Source organism: Cheilinus undulatus, linkage group 10 (assembly GCF_018320785.1).
Source record: "Cheilinus undulatus linkage group 10, ASM1832078v1, whole genome shotgun sequence".
NCBI lineage: Eukaryota > Metazoa > Chordata > Actinopteri > Labriformes > Labridae > Cheilinus > Cheilinus undulatus.
In genome coordinates, this window is record NC_054874.1 from 7,331,842 (window position 1) to 7,346,733 (window position 14,892).

The 14,892-nt window shown below is 40.7% G+C and overlaps 1 protein-coding gene across 2 annotated transcripts in view; it reads left to right on the forward strand.

The window, feature by feature from the left end:
* Positions 1 to 14,892, forward strand: part of drp2 (dystrophin related protein 2) — a 368,464-nt gene that overhangs the window by 118,501 nt on the left and 235,071 nt on the right. The gene's annotated exons all lie outside the window — the stretch shown is intronic.

The following is a 14,892-nucleotide window of genomic DNA, read 5'->3' on the forward strand; positions in this document are numbered from 1 at the left end:
TAGAGCTAAAAGGGATATGTTGCTTAAAGAAAGACCTGTTTTGTATTAATGATGGATGACTGTAGCCATCCTCAGTAAAGTTTCAGGTACATGTATGTTTGTGTAATAGCTGGGTTTGTTTCTGCTTCTCTAAGCAGCTGATTCTGAGTTTCTCCAGTGTGATGCCATGTTTGGACAGCTTTTGCATTATTGCCTCCCTGACCAAATGTTTTCCCTGTCCCCCAATGTTCTAAAACAGCCAGTTGGAGCAGACTCCATGGACCTGAGCTAATCTATCTGAGTGCTGTCTGAATGTGAATTTGAAGGGGTGCTGTTTGAGTTTGAGGATTAACATTCATGCAAGTAACAAGATTATTTTTTTAAAGGAAAAGTAATGTGATTACCAATTTTGGAAAGGCAGGACTACTCAATAGATTCTCGGACAGTGATTGGACGAACACTCTGTCTGTCACATTCATTAGTGGCCAATCAGAGCCACGAGTCAAGATGAGGTTGCAGACATGTGCCGCTCCAATAAGTAACGCGAGCTCAGCAGTAAGGCTCTGTTGTGATTTATGATTGGTGGAGTTTGTTGGATAAAACTCATCTTTACCCTTTGCTTTCAAGAAAGAAATCCATCCAGATCTGATTAAACTGTCACTAAAGGTCCTTGCACACCAGGTGCATTTTTTATTCACATGAAATATTTGTTTTTCGAACCTGTTGCAAGCAATGTAAGTGTCCACACCAGCAACGTAATTTCGCTGAGCCAAATTGTGGTGGATATTTTATGAACCGTGGTTGGTTCTTTTTGCTGCTGACGAGCATGCATCTGGCCAATCAAAACACTCATTGCCTAGATTTAAGGCAGTTAGTCCTATTTTCATACCTGTCAGCAGCCAGAGTTTGTGGTTCTTGCCTTATGTAGCCTGGTAAGAGAGGGAGACAAGCAGCAGACAGCCTGACATGTCCATGAGAACGTAAAAGTGCTATTCACACAGCTGAAACTGTTTCCAAACTAACGGGACTTTAGCCCGATGAAATATTTAACAACACATTCTCCTCTGACCGCAGACTCATGGCTAATAAACGCGCCGGATCAACCAGCTCATGGAAATGACTCCTCTGACCAGTCTGTAACGCTACCAGGCGAGCCAATGGTGCGCTGTGGGGGGAGTTCACTCCTGTAGCTACGGCATTGTTCTCCTCAAATTACACTGATTGGTCATGCCTGTTCTCAGACTTGGCGCCATCGTTTCAGATTGAAGCTTTGCAAGATGGATCTTCCTGATGACAGACATGGAATCTGGACAAACTGTCTGCTTGCAAGGTCCACATATCTGTTGCATGGCACATTCTTCACATCCATCTTAGCAATCGTCGTTACACAGTGTTTGAGAAGGGCAGAACCTTTAAAATCCAAACCCATCAGGTAATTTGACAAACTGTCATATTCATTACATTCCAATCAGAGTCGTAGGCATGCGACACCCCAAGGAATAGAATATATGATGCAGGTTCAACGGTCAGCAGAAGATTCTTCACTATCAGTGGAGGCAGCCGCTATATTAAACTCTGCAGAAGCAAAAATATCTTTTGCACCAAGAGAAGCTTTCATTGAGTTTACAGTGTGTCCCCTGGTTGTAAGGAAACATTTTCCAGTTCTGATAATGCTACAGCTTCGCTGGCTGCCATTGTTTAGAGGTTTGCTGTACAACTAAACCATTCTGTAGCTACTGCCTTATTCTTCTCAAATATCACCTATTGGACCGGTAATTGTCTGACCGGTACTGGGCGTTTTAGCTTTAAACTTCACAAGATGGATCCACTTGATGATGGACGCTGAGTCCGGCAAATCCATCAGCTTTGCAAGGTTATGGGTCCTGTGTAATAAAATTACTATGCTGTAATTTCTTGGCAATGTGCTACTGAGATAGATCAGGTCTGACAACAGCCAGTAGCCGATACTGGTGCTAAATTAGTACTTTTTAAACCAGTGCCTAAGATGTGAATTTAGCTGGTTGTCGGCGACTTTACTGACATCCCCCTGTTTTTGTTCCATTCGGCACTTTATGCCCCTGGGATTTAGACTAGGCCAGAGAAGTGAGGATTTCCTGACACAGCATGCTGCTACAGAGGTGCATAAGAAATTTCCATCAGGATCAATAAAGTGTCTATCTAATCCTAGGAGGCCACAAAGGTGGTGAAAATATCAGGAGCAGGGTTCAGGGGGCCCCATGATAGGAGCTGAATGATTTATTTCCACTGTAATAATTTAATCTTTAAATATAACACTGTCAGAATGTGAAATGTCTGGTCATGGTCGACAATCTCTATTCCAGTAAGTTAGGGTGAGGTGTTAAATTTATTCAAAAATAGAATGCAATGATTGTCAGATCTTATAAACCCATATTTTATTCACAATTCAGAAAAAGTAGGGGCAGGTCTGTCATTGCCTGGGAAGTGAAGACACCAGCTCATGGAGTTTTGAGAGAGGACTGTTGTCCCATTCTTTTCTGATGTAGGATTCATGCTGCTCAACACTCCTGGGTCTTCTTTGCTGGATTTTTCATTTTTTGATGCTCCAAATGGTTTCCGTTTGTGAGAGGTCTGGACTGTAGCTAGGCCATTTCAGCACCTGGACTCTGACGGATGTGGTATGTGGTTTAGCATTGTCTTGCTGAAATGTACAAAGCTTTCCCTGAAAGCGACGTTGTCTGGATGGGAGCATATGGCCCACGCAATAGGAACTAATGCAACCCCATACCATCAGGGACGCAGGCTTTTAAACTGTGCACTGATAGCAAGCTAGATGGTCGTCTCCTCGTTAGTCTGGTTAGTCCAAAGGTTCCAAAAAGAGTTTTAAATTTTGATTAATCTGACCACAGAACAGTTTTCCATTTTGCCTCAGTCCACTTTAAATGAATTCCTCTTTGCATGATACAGCTTAAGATGAATTTGATGGCAGCAACACATCTCAAAAAAATAGGGGCAGGTCTGTCAATGCTCAGGAAGTGAGGACACCAGCAGCTGGATTTTTGAGAGAGGACTGTTGTCCCATTCTTATCTGATGTAGGATTCTTGCTGCTAAACAGTCCTGGGTCTTCTTTGCTGGATTTTTCATTTTATGATGCTCAAAATGTTTCCTGTTTGTAAAAGGTCTGGACTGTAGCTAGGCCATTTCAGCACCTTGACTCTTGTACTGTGAAGCCATGCTGTTGTGATGGATGTGGTATGCGGTTTAGCATTGCCTTGCTGAAATGTACAAGGCCCTCCCTTAGAGAAACGTTGTCTGGATGGGAGCATATGACCCACGCCATAAGCACTAATATAACCCCATACCATCAGAGATGCAGGCTTTTGAGCTGTGCTCTGATAACAAGCTGGGTGGTCCCTGCAGGACACAGCATCCATTTTAAATGGCTGTTTCTTTGCATGATACAGCTTTAAGTTGAATTTAAAGGCAGCAACACATCTCAGAATAGTAGGGACAGGGACATAGTTGTTTCCCCGACAACTATGTCATTCCAAAAATAAGAATAAAGCTGGTTTAAACATGTAGGTAGCAGCCAAGTCCATCAACTTCTCCACAGTGTACAGCAGCAGGAAGCCTTTCTTGCACACCACAGGGGACGGTTTCATGAGTATATGACTTCACGTGAAAGTAATGAAGTGCACAGTTTTGAAAAGCCAAACCTCAAAGAGACAAATACATTATGTAAATATGACATTATTACGATGTATTATGTATTAATTTGAAAAAGAGAAGTGCTTTCTCACTGCTCCATGCAGATCTGATGTTTAGTCTGCAGTGTTTTCTTTTTCCTCAGTGAAGCAGGACTCTCAGTGGTCGGTCACATGCCTTATATCCATCGTGATATATATTGACGTTGTTGCCATTGCATGATTCTATTTTTTGCTGTGATGGTTTTGTTTCCGTGCATAAGAGTTTGACAGAAATGCTGCTCATTTAATCGCTCCTCTCTCAATCTTGTTGCCTTCTGTTTTCCTCCTTCACTGCATATGTTTTTACTCTAAAATGACCCGCCTGACATGATGTTATGCGTCTATGTAGTCCCTTCCTACACAGAATTAAGGCTGAAATGATCACCAACAGAGATGCAAGCCATGGTGTCCCTTTGTTGTCTTGCCTGCTCTCCCCTGCAGCTCAGCTTCGGTGCATTTCATCATCACTACCACCTACATTAAGCCGCTGTTTTAGGCCCTGTCGTTCGAGGCTTTCCTGACTTAAATAAATGGGCTCTGGGTTGCTGCCGACTTGTCATTTAGGTGTGTTTGACCCTCTGGAGCCAATTCAATCACTGTCTACCCACGAGTAATATCCTCTGTCTGCCCTTATCTCTGACTCCAAATTACTGAGCCTCAGCCCGGTCTTCACAGCTGACTACTACAGAGGGAAGCGAGGGAACAAGGAGGGGGCTCTGAGGAGGTCATAAAAGGTAGCTTTTGGACAGAAAAAGAAGACGACGTGGGGGTGTAGATGTACAATGAGGTTGTAGAAACTCTGAGGCTGCAGACCAAGCTTCATGCTCAGGGCTGGCAGGGAAATTAACGCTGGGCAGTGCTAACTCAGTCATCCGACGCATGCTGAGCGGAGGAACATTGCCTTTGCTCAACAGCTGCACAAAAGAGATCTGATTTTGGAGTTTCAGTCTTTTAGAATGTTATCTTGCTCCAGGACGTTTTAGAAAAGTATTTCCTAGAAATAGAGGCTTTGTCTTTCTCCTTTTTCCTCTTTAATTATCTGTTGGCAAATGCTTTACACTCAGAGGGAATGATTAACAACCTGCAAGTTTAGTCGATGATTTTCATTTATTTCATAATAAGTGCATCATCTTTACTCAGTTATAGCACTTGTAAATTTTTTATGAAGATAAAAACACTGCTCAAGTCAACAAAAAACAGAAAACATAATCTCCAAATGATAATAAAGTTAAAAGTTTAAAGCAGGGGTGTCAAACTCAAGGCCTGGGGGCCGAATCTGGCCTGTGGTACAACTACACCCAGCCCACTGGATCATATCACATTTTAACTATAACTGGCCCACTGGCATGAGGTCTGCAGATTTCCTCCAGTATAAAAATGTAAACTAAATCTTGATGATTAAAAATATCCTGAAGTCATCAAATTTAGAGTCAAGAGTAAAAACAATTAGATATAATAAATTTGTGTTTTCATTTCCAATTTTCAATTTTGCATCTTAGAATTACAACTTAAACTGAGGATTTCACACTTTTATTTCATATTGTGACCTTTTCAATGAATAATTTTGGCCTTCATAGCACACAGTTTTTAATTTCATCTCATATTTTACATTTTAAATTCACAAATATTTATTTTACCTCATATTTTGGCCTTTAAAACTCATGATTTTGAATTTTATCTCATATTTTGGCCTTTAAAACACATGATTTTGAATTGTATCTCATATTTTGACCTTCTAAACTCACAACTTTTAATTTCATATTCCAAATGTGTTATTTTTTCTATTCTATTTTTCTTTTTATTTTTGGTTATGACCTTTTGAACTGATAAGTTTGCCTTTTTACTTCAGATTTTTAGCCTTTAAACTTATCATTTTGACTTTCTAATGTTGATGTTTATGGTGTTTATCATCAGAGCTAAATTGTTTTTACTTCCCATAATTGTCACATAATTTTCACTAGTGAAAATGAGGTCGACAGTTTTAGGTTAAATGCTGACCTTGTTCGGCCCTCAGGTTAGACCTAAATCCAGATTCTGGGACTGAGTTTGACATCCCTGGTTTAAAGCAACAACATGCAGCTTATACTTGAGCATCCATGCATACTCCACAGAGTGCTCAGGTCACCTGCTTTCAGCACCACGTAACTTTCATAGCAGGTCACGGTTCTGTCTCTTTAAGTGTGTACGACTAGTGACCAGTCGCGGCTCTTTACTTACTTGGAAAAGAAATCCTTCTACAAATATTTTATAAAGGTCAACACTGTCATCAGTAAAGATTCATTGCAAGTCACATCAATTAATCTATTTCCCACACAAAGACAGGCTTTAATACCCAAATTTAAATGAAAACTTATTTTTTTTAATCTGTATATTATCGCCATGCACTAATTGATATGTGCTGTCTTGTGTTCAAATTGAAGCTTCTTATGCCCTCGTTTTAACACTTTTTTCAGTCACTTCCTGCTGATGCTCTCCCACACTGGTATTTTATGTCGACTGTTTTGGTACGTGTCATCATCGACGAGCCTAACGCACACGGGTCACATGTTGAAATGCTAAAATAATGACTCAGGCTAAGAGGTGGGTGAGGATAGTGATGGACACAGCTAAAGTCTGGCACACACGTTTTTGAAACCTTAAAAGGTCTTTCAATGTGAGAGACCCAACGCCTCCCATTTTACCGTTTAGTTCCTACAGTGTGTGGTGAAGAACGAGAGGATAAACGCGGCACACCGCACACTAATAGATTCTGTTCTCAGACTACCCGAGTATTGGACCGGTCTGGTCTCTCATAACACCAAATTTCACGTGGTCAAATGTGACTTCAGAGTGACAGAGCTAAGTTAGCTGCTAGCTACATGCTAAGTCTATTTCGGTCCAGCTCCCTCCCTTATCAGTTAATCTGCTGTCTGTTTTATGGTACATTTGTTAAACACTCGTTTTGTTGCAACAAGTCACTAAGTTTCTCTGACGTCCACTTTATACTTCCAGTTTACTGCCGTTGCCACGACTGTGTTTTTGTTTTACTTCCTCCTTCAGTCAGCTTGCATCCTGATCAGCGGTTGCTCCATTCGATGCTCGTGTCTGCTCGGCTGTCCTCAGTGCTCGCCACAAACAACAGGATATTTGGTTGTAAATTTTGAGCATGTTTAATTTTTACGATCTCAGGTTGAGGGGGAAAAGTCACTCGTAACTCGTCACACACCGCAGGATCATCTGGCAAGATAACGGTAAGAACCATCTGATAACCAGGCCTTGTTATTATAATAATAACATCCATCCATCCATCCATCCCCCTACCTATGCACCCCCCCATTCTCTCAGCTCATTCTGCCCTGGTTTCTCCAAGTTGACCCAGACTTCTCTCTCCTCAGTATCATTTTCCATCACCTCCTGGGGGATCCTGAGGCGTTCCCAAGCTAGTAGGGAAATATAATTCCTCCAGTGAGTCCTGGGTCTGCCCTGAGGTCTCCTCTGGGTTGGATGTGTTTTCAAGCCCTCCAAAGGGAGGCATCCTCATCTGATACCTGAACTTCTGTCTTTCTTCTCTATTAAACAAACAGCAGAATAATCTGAACGTTGTTATTTATTCCTTGCAGTCAGCTGAGGAGCAGCACAGCATCTCTCTCTTTCTCTCACCTCTCACAGAGAGTGACTCACTTCTACAGTGTCTGCAGTCTGGGGATGCTTTGTGACTGAAACTTCCTGGGAACTTCTCCATTTATCATAAACCAGAATGACAAAACATAAACATTTTCACATCTTTATGGTGCTGCCTCACAGTACGCGGATTCTGGATTATGCTACAGTTCTTTATTTTGTTACTGCAACACAAAATGAAACTACAGCCGTTTTAGTAACAGAAAAATACTTCTTCACGTGCTTTTATACAGCTTCAGATCAGCCTATGAAAACACAGCGATGATGTGATCACAGATGCTCAAATACAGGGATCACTACTGAACCCTTTATTAAAATACCCAGGAATTCAGATTTTAAACTCCTAAGCATCATTGGTGGATATCTGAACTCTTTTTGAAGTCAAATGAGCATTTACTTGCACATTTATAATGTGTAAAATAAAACATAGGGCTTCTCAATAAAACATATGGCTAGTGGCATTAAACAGGCACAGGTCAAACCTCACAGTCCTGGATGGCTGCAGTGTCCCCTGACAGACTCAGGCACATCAGAGATGGGACGATCCCTCAGGGATTAGACGTGACTGGACTCAGGATACTGTATAAGTAATGGTGGTACCACGTATTTTTCCTTATAATCCTGACAGAAAAACTAGATAAATCACAAATATTGAATTACTAAATTAATTTTAGCAGTACCAAGGCTCACAGAAAAATAGGAATGGATATATGCCAAATATGAATTCTAAAGCAGTTATAAAATGTCTAAAATTAGAATGTATAATGGACTAAAACATCCTTGTCCTGTGCTAGTCACATGCATTATTGACACACGTGGCAACATTTTTTTCAGGGGCCTGCCCACAGAATTGTCTGGACCCCTGAAGTTTTTGCCACTTTATAAACAGCTTTTAACCAATTTAACCACTCATTTATGTGACCTTTAGACACTTTAATTACATTTTTGCCACTTCCAACACTTTTTTGCTCTTTTTTTCCCACATATTTCTACCAATTTTTGCCACTTCTAACCCTCTTTTGTCTCTTTTAGCATCTTTTCCCCATATTAATCACATATTTTGTGACTTTTAGTCCACTTTTTGACACTTCTATACATTTTTTGTCTCTTAAAGTACACTTTTGCCTCTTTTCAACTGCTTTTCACCATTTTTACCACACATTTTTGCCACTTTTTACCTTTCTAAACCCATATTTTCTACTAATTTACCTTTCCCCTTCCCTTTTCACCTATTTTTGCCACTCTTTATTCACTTTTCACCACATATTTCTGCCAATTTTTACCACCCTCTAACCCTCTTTTGACTCTTTAGCATCTTTTTGCCATATTAATTACATCTTTTTGTTACTTTTAGTACATTTGTTTACACTCTACACATTTTTTGTCACTTTAAGTACATTTTTGCCACTTTTCAACTGCTTCTTGCCATTTTAACCACACACTTTTGCCACTTTTTTCCTCTCTAAACCCATATTTTCTGCTGTATCCCTTTTACCCGCCACAATTAATCTATTTGTGCCACTTTCAACAGATTTTTGCCACTTTTCAACTGCTTTTCATCATTTTTACCACACATTTTTGTCACTTTTTTCTTTCTAAACCCATATTTTTTACTCTTTTAGCTTTTCCCTCCCTTCCCTTTCACCTATTTTTGCCATTCTTTATTCACTTTTCACCACATATTTCTGCCAATTTTTGCGACTTCAAACCCACTTTTGTCTCTTTTAGCATCTTTTTGCCATATTAATCACATTTTTTGTCATTTTAAGTACATTTTTGCCACTATTCAACTGTTTTTTGCCATTTTTACCACACACTTTTGCCCCTTTTTTCCTTTCTAAACCCTATTTTCTACTTTATCCCTTTTACTGCCACTTTTAACCTATTTTTGACACTTTAATCACTTTTCACTAAGTATTTCTGCCACTTTTAACCTAGTTTTTTCTTTTTTAGCTGCTTTTTGCCATATTATCACCCATTTTTGCCACTTTTATCCCATTTTTGCCTTTCTACTGCAATTATTTCATTATTTTATCTCTTAAAGCTGTCTAAATTTCTTCTACTTTATTCTCTGGTATCCTGAAGTTTTCTGCACATCATGTCAAAGCTAAATCTATTTTAAGAAAATGGGTTTACATTATGAGAAAGGCAATATCTTACTGCGGCATAAATAAATGAAATTATTTTTTGGTTGCTCTGATAAGAGTGGTTATTATTCAGGTTAAATGTAAATATGAAAAGCCTTTGCCCCCCCATATGGACAGCCTTGTGTACCAATATAAGGAAATGCAGTCTCTTTAAACTTTAGCATAGCCCCTGTTTCCTAATGTGTGCATCTGCTCAGCTGCTTAAATTAGCCTCTCCTCATGCTGCTGCTTATTCCTGTGTCAAAGAGCATCCTCAGCCATGTGTGTACGACAGTAAGCTAACATGGCAGCATCCACACCAGAATATTTCTCATGCTAATCAACAGGAAAATAACATGAACCACAATCAACATGTTTCTTAAAGGTTTATCCGACTACAGCTCCAGCCTACTCCTTCTGTGCTGATTCCCACATATAACCTTAGCTGCATAATTTTCTCCATTGTATTCTAATCTGTGCGGTAATAAGCATATGATTACTCCATGCATTTAAAACTAGCTTAATATCAGCATCATAAGTGTTTGAAACCCTTGGATGAAGCTTCCTCGCTGCTGTTATGGTTCACTGTTCCTGTGGCTGCGCTCTAATCTATGTTCAAGGCAGCTTAGCCTGCTTGCCCACCCTGAATGTGCCTGCTTGTGTCACAGAGTTAAAGACCCACCACAGAGGCTTCTGGGAGCATCATGTTCCACATCACGATGTCTTCTTCTCCCTCACACTTTAATTCCACTCCCTTCTGACAGTTTGATCGTCTTATCTCTTCTTTCATTCGAGTCCTCCTGCCTCCCTCTTTCCCGTCCCCCCCTTGTTGTGCTTTGTGTCGTGTTTGTTGTGCGCCGGGACGGACCGGGGGCTGCCGTGCATGTGTGTTGTCCTCCAGAGGCCTGGCTCCTGGTGCGGGGCGATGAACAAATGTGGCACTCCCCAATCATCTTCCTTCTCCTCTCACTAGTCTCCCTTTCCGCTGTCACATCTCCCACTCCTCGCCTTCACTCCTTTATTTCCCATTTCACTTAGCATGTATCTCTTCCTTGCTCTCCTCGCCTGTCGCCTCCGAGAATGATGGGCAATGCTCAGGGAATGGGGGTGGAGAAGGAACAGAGATGCAGCTTCTTCGACAGAACCGGCTCCAGTATTTATTCTTTTGATATCTGTATGTGTGTGTGTGGTTGTGTGTTTTATTGAATTGTACAAGGGTAAATGAGTGGTTGTTCGTCTTCACGCCGTCGTGGGAATATGTGGGAGGTAAGGGTGCATTGTTTGTGTTTGCTGCATCTTAGTGTTCTTGTTTGAGGAAACTAGGATTTATGCGTGAGGTTGAGTGGTGAGGTGTGGGTCAGCAGTGTGTGAGGATTTTGTTTGCATATGTGTTTGTATATCGGCCATAAGGTACAAAACACTACTACTACTATAGAAAACACACCAACAAAACCATGAAACAAATTGTAAGAAAAAACTCCATTATGATTCAATACAGTATGGTATAATATGATAGCATGACACACCAGATAGAGTGTTTCTATTGGTGTTAAGACAACCTGATCTGAATCAGTTAATCAATCTTTTCATCAGAGATCTGATTGCATCAGTCAGTGGAGGTCTGGATCAGTATGAATGTAGCATGAATCAGTCGATGCACCGGCTTTAACATTACAGATCGCTTCATTCAGGCTCTGCTGCTTCTTTTCCTATCTCCACCCACAGAATAATCCGGGCCCCTGACAAGAGATGGCCCTCCCCAGCTGGGATTTATTGATAGTATATAACATGTAGCGTTGAACAGCACTGTTGACGCTAATGATTAATCTTGAAACCTTAACACGTGAAAAAAAATAATAATGCAATTTAATCATATGACTTAGTTTGACCATGATTTCCTCCCGTTGTCCTCCAGCGCGGATGTTTACGTGCCTGAGGGTGAAGAGGTGAGAGGAGACAGAGCCAGGTCTGCATAACAGCAGTTTTCTTTTTAAAAAGCTGGTGAATGTTAGTTAAGATAAAACCAAAGCTGTGGGTACATGCTGCAGCGGTGAACTGTCTTTGCACCGAAGCACAACGAACCTGAAGTACCACCTTCAGGCAAAGCACATCTTTGCTAATGTTAGCAAAGACGATAAAAACAACACAGGATCAAGCCATGGTCATACCACTCTCTTCAGCTGCTTCAGGACAGTTCTCTTCTTCAGCTGCTCAGATAAATGCTGAAAAGTGCTCCAAAACTTTGAGACAGTCCTGTTTGTTAACAATATTAACCCAGTGTCGAAATCCACGGTGGAATCAGCAAAACTGAAGTTAATTAATGAATTTTTCGAGCTGAAGACAGAAAATATGATGCGTTCAGGTAACCTCAGTAAATTATACAACTGTATTCTATGTTATGAAGTGTTCAAATATCACATAAAAATGGGAAAGTTTAGTTTTTGATGAAAAACTTCATGAAAAGGGCAGAAACAGAATGTGAATAGATGTATTTATGAAATGCAAAAACTGTTAATATATAATGCAATGTTAAAGGGATACTTCAACATATTGGCAAATTGGCCCAATGCCATAATCTCTATAGTCTTAGTAATAGGTTTGTTACCTTTAGTTGTCGGCGGGCCTGAGATGCCAGCTGCTCTGCCAACTCTATGGAGTCTTCCGGTATTCCGACTTTCCCTCATCAAACTCATCAAATGCACAATCTAACAACTCCAAAACGCTCTTGTGGACAAATTGTGACCTGCGCATTCACCACGCCATGAAATAATCATGGAAGATTACGAGACGGAGTTGTTTAAAAGGCAAATGCAAAGCCGGACCTACCAAGTTACTACGACACTGCCACAGGCGCGCACTGTGTCAATCCGCCCAGTGGTTTACTCAGAAAGTAGTTCCAAGTATTTGCTTAATGTTTCTTAATGTTACATAATTATATGTTATTATTTCCTTGTTGGATTGGCCGTCAGTCCTGGCGCTGCTTAGTTCATGTCCTCCCACACTCTCCCCATATTTAGAGTCTCTCTTTAGCTGTCCTATCCAAAAAAAGCCAAAATAATAATGTCGAAAAACGGAACAATTCTGCTGAAGATGATGTTGATGACTATGGCATTGATGATGATGATTTATTTTGTTAGATTTGTCGATTTAAAAGAACATTCTTTTATATATATATATATATATATATATATATATATATATATAGCCCCCTGTGTCTGGTCTGATGTTGCTCCATCCTGTCTGGATCCTTACTCGTGCTGTCCTTACTCCCAGATCTACGCTGCTTTGGACAAAAGCATCCACTTAATGAATCTGTAACAAGCTTGGCCCTGTGTTGTTGTGTTTTGAACCACAAAGCCACCGTAACCTTCCCTGCACACACATTTACAGTGCACACATGTGAGTACAGTCTGTCTGGTTTACAACTTATTCGGCATCTACTTGTGTGAAATTAAATCCACGTCAGCAGGCAGCCACTCAGATAAGATTAACAGGAGCTGACGTTCCCTTCGTTGGAGACAGATGCTTGCTCCAGTTCCCCCTCTGAACATTTCCCCTCTCCTCCAATCTCTAACAAAATTAAATTTTATCTCAGTTTGAGGATTTTTCACCACACTTCCCCAGCCTGTCCACACCAAGATCGGTTCACACCATTCATTTAATCTCTGATTTTGTTCACAGGGCAGTGTGATTAGGAGAGCACGGGCAAGATTAAAGGCTTGTTTTATGCCATAGTGAAGCCAATTAGTTCCTAGTGCACGCCTTCACTTCTGCAGAGAGATGGCCAAAAGCGATGATATTATGTATGTAGGCTATCTCACGGGTGCAGCAAATTGTTTCAGCAAAAGCCATGGGGAAATTCAGCTTTCTGTCATTCTGTGAGTGCCATATTTTTCCTCTTTTTATATTTCAGTGAAGGTGGAAGGAATTAAAAATTCATCAGGCTCATGTATGATGGATGTCCCTGGGAATCACATGCTGCTTTGTCAATTAACTTCTGAATTACAACTTCAGCCTTGCTTGAAGTAACAGGCTTAATGTGATTTGACAAACTGTTTCTATTATTTTACGTAAGAGCAATAATGTGCATATGATTAAATAAAAAAATGCACCCATGTATTTAAACGAATGTCACATTGAGTAAGCAGTATACAGACGTGTAATGTGCCGTATAGGGAAAGTAAAAGCTTTATGTAAGAGCATAGAACATGGGGCCATAATGTAGGCTGGTGAGTAACACTTAGATAGATGTGGACATCATTTATACATAAGCACAGTGGATGTCACAAGGATGTCACCCGGAGCTACAGTGAGAAAATGTGATTATCATTTATGCATAAGTTCCATTATTGTGGTGAAACAGCTTGCTGGAAAAAAGTAATAAAATCAGTGTTTGGAAGTGGCTGAAGTAGACAGAGTGTTTTATATTGGCTGCTTTAAAGAAAACTAGCACACCCCATGGCCTTGGGATCTTTCAGGGTGGGGTATAACTCAAAGACTGTATTTAAAGTAATGCTGTCAACAGTTTCATTAAAGTGTTGCTTTAAACCAGAGGTGTCCAAACTATGGTCAGGGGGCCAAATGCAGCCCACGGCCCAGTTTTGGTTAGCCTGCAGCAAATCCCAGAAATAAAATGAAAAACGTCCCACATTTGAACATGAAGCGTGTGCTTAACTGTATTCTGCTTCATAGTTTCACCACAAGGTGGTGCTGACGTGCTAATTCTGTAAACAAACATTTTGACAAGAAGAACTTATTGATGTCTTTTTGTGTGGCCTAACACTCTACATTGTAAACACACTGGCAACCAAAATAATAACAAAATCTTATTTTCTAACTCCCTGATTGGTTATGGCAGCAAATAGCAGAGCCAATAGTATTCGAGAGGTGGTGCCAATGGTAATAAGGGCAAAGCAGGGCTCCCTGAAATCTGACTGGACTCCCCAAAAACCTGGAAATGATTGTCTTTTTGCCTTGTAAGCCATATAATTGAGCGTTTAGCGTTAGTTTAGGCCCCAGATTTTAATCACTCAAGCCCTAATTGGCTGACAGCCAGCTAGTTTGCTCTAAGCATGCTATTGGCTGATCGCTCTCATTCAGCCTTATTTAAATTGCTCTTGCCTGGCCACACTCGGTTGCTCTCTCTGCAAGCTGCTCTCTCAACCCCCTCCACCCCAGCTTCTCCTTTATTTTGCTTCCGACTAGGGCTTTCAAAATTGACGCGTTAATACGGATTAATCCATCATCATGATTAATCTTATTAAAAATTTTAACACAAATTACCCATCTACAGTGCAGAATGACTCAAAATCCCTGTAACGTCTCTGGCAACGCATTTCAGGCAGTTTGTCCAAGTAGGGTTACCGTTGAGCATTCCGCCGCGCAGGTGCAATTGGGCCGT